The sequence below is a fragment of the Anser anser genome (genome assembly GCF_964211835.1).
Source record: "Anser anser genome assembly, chromosome: 5".
Taxonomy (NCBI): domain Eukaryota; kingdom Metazoa; phylum Chordata; class Aves; order Anseriformes; family Anatidae; genus Anser; species Anser anser.
The window spans coordinates 10,972,769-10,980,699 of record NC_139725.1 but is presented as its reverse complement, the minus strand read 5'-3'; the positions used below and the strand labels follow the sequence as shown (position 1 = coordinate 10,980,699).

General features: G+C 37.1%; 1 protein-coding gene across 2 annotated transcripts in view; it reads left to right on the top strand.

Annotated features, from left to right (window-relative positions):
- The first annotated feature begins 2,144 nt into the window (after positions 1 to 2,144).
- LUZP2 (leucine zipper protein 2) overlaps positions 2,145 to 7,931 on the top strand; it is a 344,690-nt gene continuing 338,903 nt past the window's right edge. Inside the window, exon 1 of one of the 2 annotated variants that reach the window (XM_083838037.1) lies at positions 2,145 to 2,337. The gene's annotated coding sequence lies outside the window, so the exon portion shown is untranslated. The remainder of the gene's footprint in view (positions 2,338 to 7,931) is intronic. The other variant, XM_083838041.1, reaches the window with a different exon arrangement.

Genomic DNA, 7,931 nt, shown 5'->3' with positions numbered 1-7,931 from the left:
TTGCTGACTACACTCGGATCTGTAGGAACAAAGATATCTGTTCAGTAAAGCAGTGCAATCCCAACCAAGGGTAGAGAACTGTGTAGGAAAAAATATAAGCCTTCTGTGGAAAAGGATGCAAATATTACAGTTTTTTTTTATTTGTTTTTCCATCAGATAAGAGAAATGAAATATTTTGTGCTCAAAGAACATGTTTGAATAAGTTGTAGTTTAAAAAACAAAAAAAAGAAACACAAACACACAGCTGGGATCTGGTTATGCACAGAAAGAAGCATGGGCGTAATTTCATGAATGAGAGTAGGTTGTCAAAATCAGAGCTAATGTCAGTACAGGTTCACAACCTTGGGAATTTGCCTCCACTTACTGGGTCATGTGAATAATAGGGTAACAATGCGTTTACCACAAAAGATAATTAAGTTGGTTTTTTATTTCTGCATGGTGCCTTATGAGAAGAGGGAAACTTCACCTGAGAGCAGAGCATTTAAATGCCTTTGAAGGTCTGGGTTTTAGTTTCTCTTTCTCAATTTAATAGCCTTATCGAGTGCTATTTTCCATGTAGTCTATTTTAATTAGCGATCAATAATAATGTCCTAGCAGTTTACTACTTCACTCATTTCAGTTGAAGTTGATTGGTTCAAATATATTTTGGGCTGCTTAGTGGGGAGGTTGCTCAGCAACTGTGATGCACAGACAGTAAAATTACATGGGCTTGGCCATTAACCATCTTTAGGGATAAGTTTGCTATTGTCCCACCCTGAAGTGACACTAAACTCCTGAAGCCACCTGCACTACCTGCTGTGCTTGAGATGCCTCGTATCAGAGCAAGTCAAAATGGCGCCTTTCCCAAACGAAATACACTTGTATTGATTCCCATCACCACCGGAAAGAGATGGTTCCTATGGTAAGGAAATTACTTGTTGATCAGGGAAATGGAATGGTAAAAACACTGGAGCAAACCCAAAGAAGGCACTAACCAGAAAACTTCCAAAATAGTTTTTACCAGTCCAAGTATTGACTAGGTGCTTTGATAAGCATGCTAGTGAAATTAAGCGTTGGAAGGGTCAGTTGGACCCTTGGACACCTGTCAATTGGAAGGGTACTTTAAGATACTAAAAAGGATACTAACAGACTGATTGATCCTTAGCTGCTTTGAGTATTTATTCATGAGGCAGAGCAATGCAGCCAGGAAGGTTCATAAGGAAGAGGCATTATGGATTTCCAAGATTAAAAGAAAATCCTGCAGTATGAAGCAGCTGTGTCTATATATACATTATTTTCTCCTCTGCTCTGGTTTGAGAAAGTCATCTAGAGAAGAAGTTAATAGGCAGACCAAAGAAATAGTCTTCTGACAGATCCTTGGCTGGAGGTCAGTCTCTATGCGTGTATTCTCAGGTGCATATTTCACAGTTGCCCTAAATCTCAATTTGTCTTTTGTTTCCAGGTACGTCAAACAGGAAAGTGGCTTAAGATAAAAGGTGAGAGTTTTATTCCTGCCTTTATCTCTGGCCTGCTGTGCAGCTCTGCGGAAACTACACTTGTGTTCATCCTATGGAACGACAATCATGTCGGACTTCTTTGTGCCCTGCAGATGACGATGTCTCTGAGCATCAATGGTGTGGGATTCCTGTGAGCTGGGTGATGCTCCAAGAAGTGGTAATATTACCACAGGGAATGCAGTGCGAAGTATGACAGTGGTAGAGGAGGTTCTCTTGGGAGCTCCAAGGATGGTGGCACTGATGGTTAGAAGCTGAAGTTGAAGATGTATAAGGAAGTATGTCATGTATTTGTCAAATTTTTAACCAGTGAATTCTGCTGGAGAGAAGACAACAAGAGTATATAAAAACAGAAATTAGGGGTTTTCAGATGTTAGACTGTAGTGCTTCATAAACACTTCAGTGATGTACTGAAGAGTCCATCAGTTTTCATATGCCTAATACCTGTTTAACAACAACAAGAAGAAGCCTGCCTATAAACGCCTCTATTAGATCATCTCTGTGTATCACCAGAAACTCATCTGCTGTACTTAACATAAAAAAACAATCCATATTAAAAATGTTTTTAATAAGTTTTAGAAATAAGCCTCAATTCCCTTACAAAAATCTAAATGTATACCTAAGAATTGATTTTGCTTGCTTTCACATCAGGTGGACTAGAGGTAGAGAGAGGCTGACGGAGTTTCAGAAGCGAGGAATTTTCCATGCTCATGCCACAAGTGAGAACTGACAGAGGAAGGCTGCCAGTGCCTGCCCCTTTCTTCCCACACGCAGTGTGGCATTTCCAAGTTACGTCTGAATCCCTTCCAGCTGACATCGATGACCAAGCTTCAACGGACTTGAGGTGGGAGAAGGATGGGGCTTTAGCAGTGACAGTTGCAACTGTGAGCTATAAAAGCAGAAATGCAGTTTTGCTTCACAGTATGAAGCTATTTTTATAGATTTCCAGAATCATCAGGCATGAAATGGTAAATGGTTTTGCAGCTTGTCCATCTCTCCTTACCTTGGCAAAATTGCCTTTGTGATCTAATTAGCAGATGAACCGAAATGTTCGGGAACAAGAGAGCATCCACGTTACAGCTCCTCAGAAAGTGTTAGATGAATTTATTTTTGATAAGCTATAAAGTAAGCATCATAAAAGCTGTGGACCTCTATAGAAGAGAATCAAACACAGCTGTCTTTCCTCTGACTCTAGAGGACCTTGCTTGTGACAGAAGCCACTGGTTTGAGGCAAATTAATTTCTGGGCTGCTTTTGAAGAGGGCTTTTCAATGCACTTTGTGCTCCAGTGCTCAGTTCTTGCATGTTCTTGCTATTTAAAGCTTCAAGGAACTTGGGGTGCTTGGAAACTGCCTTGCGGCAGACTGAGCTGTGATAATTAGGCACTTTCTTTTATGGGGGAGTCAGGGACTCAGTACCGCTGAATTGAACTGGGCAGCAGCTTCTGGCTGGAACTTTTTATCTAAAGTTGCAACTTGCTGAAAAGGAAAATTTTATCAGGGAAGATCTGGTTTCAATTATTGTTATTTTTAAAATATTAATTGAACATATATTTAATACTTGTATCATTTAGACTGGAAATTTTTGAGACAAAACTGCTGTTTTTCTTCATATGAAGAATAAAGATATGTAAGATATGCAAGTAAAAGCAGACTGAAAGCTACAAGACTATTGAAATGAATTATTCTGATTGCCACATATGGAAAACATTTCCATATTTGATACTCTTTCATTCTGAGATTTTAAAGGATTTTAAAATATCCAGTTTATCTGTACGACAGGGAAAGCTCCAGTAATCTTCATCAACTTCAGACTTACAGTAAGGGTTTGTGATCTTATCAAGTAATATGGTTCAGGTGGAGAGAAAATTAATGTTTTTGAAGAGTTTATGTGACTGAATGTTTAGGAGGAGGGAGGAAAAAAAATAATCCAGTTAATGAAAGATCTTTAAGGCACTCTTCACTTATTTTTTTGGATTCTTGTTTTTAATAGATGAGAATGGGTTTTCTTGTTGTCGTTTTTAATTTTGAATATGATGAAAATTTTTGGTGCCCAGAACTCTAGAAATGGAATGCTGTTAGAAAGGCCGCTTCTGTGTGAGTTTGTGTGAGTGGTGTCTATGTGTACCTATAGGTCTGGATGCAGAAATAATTCCTTTGAAAACAGCAGGCTGAAAAGATGAAAAATAAGTAATGTGAAAGTTTCTGAAGGACTGAATAGCTGGGGAGGCTACTGTCCTGGTGACATCTGAAGAACAGGTGGATGCAGAAACCAGGTGCCAGCTGAACCTGGTGGCATGAAGCCATGCCACGAGTGCATGTGGGGATTGAGAGCAGGGTGTGTAACCTGTATCACAGCCAGCTGTGATTGTGTGCAGACAATAACTAAAAGTGTGTATATATATATATATGTATAATGAGACATGAGAGCTTCTAAGAGAGGTCCTGATCACCTAGGAGGTCCTGGTGTGTTGGGACACAATCCCGCTCCTCAGCGAGTGGCTGAAGTTGTCCTCCCAACTGCTGCTCTGTGATACCCCATCAGGAAAAAGGGGATTTAAAACTATTTTCAGGGAATTTCAGGTGCATCTGCATTAGTATGGGAAATGGAGAGGAAATCCAAGAGTATAAATGGGATGATGGTTTCATAAATGATGAAACCATTACTCGTTGGCCAATTCAATTTACTTCATGATTGCCCCTTGTAACGACACTGTTCAGAGTTTTTATTGCCATTTTAAGCATTCACGAAATATTATTTTGTGAAAAATTGTAACGAGTTCTCAAAACTTACTAGATAAAAAATGCCAAGTGTTGGTTGATTTGTTAACTCCTTCCAGTTGTGCATAATTTCAAGATTTCTTGGCATATGCAAAATCAATTTTGAAACTGAGATTCTGAATTTAGATTTTACCCGGCAAGTTCGCAATTACACATAGCTTAATGAAGCTGCATTAGACTATTTGGCAGAGTTACAAAATGTAATAGCCCATGGCTCTGTCTGTCACCTGCAAATTTGCTTTTCTTCATTTTGCTGGGTTGAAGCAAGTATTTAAGTGTATTGTCCCAGGAATGCGTTTTTTAACAAATATACAGTGCAAGTTCACTGGACAATTCTCTTGCCTGGTTGTTTTTTTTTTTTTTTTGGAAGAAAGGCCCATCGGAAAAAAAAATATGGCAGGTTTCAGATTTGATTTTAATTCTCTGTCATAACGAAGGCAATAGAGACTTGCATGAAATGATGACAGATCCACAAGTGATGCCCCATCTGCTACACTGTCATGTAGAATGTTATTCCTCAAAGTTGAACTTCCAAGATAAAATAACCTTGGGATGTAAAAAAAAAACAAAACAAAAAAAAAAAACAAAAAACAAGGGTATATCTCTATAGAATTTTTGATGGTAACAGGGAAAATCAAATATACTGATATTAAGGGGTTGATGGGAGATATCAGCATATACTTAGCAGTTTTGTGTATCTCTGTAGTAAGTGTACTGCGTGTTCATCAGGATTTTGCAGATGTTGAAGCTATAGATTTATTTGTTTGTTTGTTTTGCTTAGAAACCTGCACAAAGCAACTTGTCTACCTTGTACTAGCAAGCTAGCTAATACAGCTGGCTGGGATCAGCCACCACATCCGTGCTTTCAGTCTTTTTTCCATGTTATACTCGATGACTGTAGCTGTTGACAGTCATTTCTCTTTTTCTTTCCAACAGTGATGAAAGGAGCACATTTGTTAAGGGGAAAAAAAGGCTAACAAAGATTATATAAATATTGTATTGTTGGTTTCCAAAACCTCAGGATATATTTACAACTATAGGAATAATTTGCTTGATTTCAGGAAAAAGAATGGGGGAAATGAGTTTTGGAATGAACACAAAAAATATTCTGAAAATTATTTTTCCTTATGTTTTCACAGAAAAAGGCTGCTAGTTCAGGGAAATCTTCTGTTTTACTCCAAAATAATTTATTTTATTCTATTTGGATATTTCAAACAGCATTGATTTTCATAGGCGGAAACCTGATTGGAAAAGTTTCATCATGAAAATGCTGAAGTGCTGAAAATGCGGTGTCTTGAAGGGATTATAGTTTATTCTTCATATTCAGTCAATTGAGTTAAACCCCAAACAAATTTGAAAATGCTGCAGACCTGAATCTGAATACTCCAGTGAAAGATTGCATTCAGCTTTAGTTTTCATCAAGTATAGCAGTGAGAGATATTACCATATGCTGTTATGTATAAATTCCAAATTTAAAGTGGAGTCCTGAATAGGATTTAAATTCTGATGAGGGGAGGGGGAAACATAAGAGGAGATCTAAAAAGCACAGGTTTTCCTCCTGTATTTTCAAAATTAGGTGCATTATATCTGTTCTTGAGAAACTTCAACTCTGCTTTCTAGATTAGGTTTTTGAGGTTGTGGGAACTTTTTCAATAGCTTTGTAAAATGTTTTGAATTTCATATGAAAGAAAGTATAGTATTTCCCAGCTAAGTGCAGCACTAAGGGTATAAATCCATGTACTAGTTGCTGAAATGAGTGGTTTGATTTCAGAAGTGCTCAGCATCTTCTGGACTGAAAGAGGGACTAAGGCCTTTGCAATCTTTTTCTGTCGTGTATTGGCATGAGTAATAGTTATTAATGGAGAAATGCACAAGATTTCAGTCTTCACAGATGTCATCAATAATAAATGGTATGTCTCCATTTTAAAGTTATGTATTCTGTTTAATTTTTCATGCAAAAGATTTTTGGCAGGTTTAAAATTGACGCATGAAAAGTTACCATTCACTTCAGGGAAAAATGTAAGTGATTTGATGTCAAAAATCACTGTGGTCTCATTGCACATACATTAATGTATGTGGAGCTCCTTGACAATGTGTATCAGAAGCATACTTTGAGGGTTCAGTGGCTCTGGATATAGCTATATTGCAACAGATCAGTAACTCTTCATTATTTTGGCAAAGACATATGCCTCTCATGCAATCTTGTTTGAAATGGAGAGAGTATTTTAATTCTATTAGTAGTCAGGTGCTGATGCAGCAGGTGCTATAAAATCAAGATGGTAGATTTACTGGAGTATATCTGTCTACAAATGTGAGCACTGAGTTGTGTTTGAGGAAACACTGCAGCTTTTTGCTTTTTTCAATTTGCATTTTTATGTTATGCCACTCTGGATTCCGCCAATCTGAACGCAAGTTATTAGTGTTATGCTTAGCCCATTTCTCCATTTACCGAGCTTCTTCCCTAGAATTATATCCTTATCTAAGGGAACAAAGACAAATTACAATATGTTTTCAAGACATGCTAACAGCCTTTTGTGATGCTAAATCCGTTTCTGGGAATCAAGCCAGAAAGTTTTGATTAGAGGTAAATACGTGCAATTTCACGACTGTGTTACCTTTTCTATACACTTACGTGAGTCCACATGGGGTCTAATTGCTCCTCTTAGAGTTATATTTAGTAACTGATTGCAGATGGCTTTTAGACAGTAGGAAGGAGAAAAATAAAGCTTTCCCTTTCTCTTTTATGTAGAATTATGTTAAAAATTTCAAGGTAGAAATACATTTATTTAAGAGAGGCTGTCACCATGAAAAGTTTTCTTGGATCAACAGTGAGCACTTCTGATTAAAATATTTTATTCTCTTGTTCTTGTTCCCACCTGTTTGTTTATATTAATTTACTATCATCTTATTATTATTATTTAATTTTAAACCTTTTGACATACAAACTTCGCTGTGACTCCAGAACAAAAGCAAAGTTGTGACTCCCACTCTGGAGTTCCTAAACAATAACACAAGATATATTTATTTTGATTTACTTCAAAATTTGATATTTCTCATTGGTGTGGCATATAAATTATTTTAACATGAGCTCTGTAGGACATTGAAATGCTCGTGGTCTTCATGGCATTTCTTCTTTTATGGGTTGAAGCATCGCTTGGAGTAAGATTTGTGTGGTTTTTTTAATATATGTAAAACTTATATTTAATATTTTTAATTTAATATTTTTAATATCAAAAGAGCAAAGCAATAACACCAATAAAAATGAAATACTTTTCTCTATCAGAGAGGGAAATGGATGGTGGGGCAAGACTGTGCAGTGGTAAGTAATTGACCCTCAGTGTGTTGGTGTGAGTACAGGCCTCCTTGCCAAAGCTTTGCTTCCGTAAAACCCGTGTCATTGTAAATGGTGTGATATAAGCAGCCGTAGAAGCAGCAAGATATCGACAAAAAGTCATTCTTCATTTGGATAACAGAGGTTTACATCTAGAATATGTCATGTGAAACTTTTGATACATGTGCCAAGAATATCCCTTCATGTAAGGGAATAACTTCTAAAGGAGACTGGTCTTTTCCAAGGGGACAGAAATGTACTGATGACAAAGACAAACAGAAAAAAAAAAAAATCACTGGAAATATCATCTTCTATATACAGTTGCCAT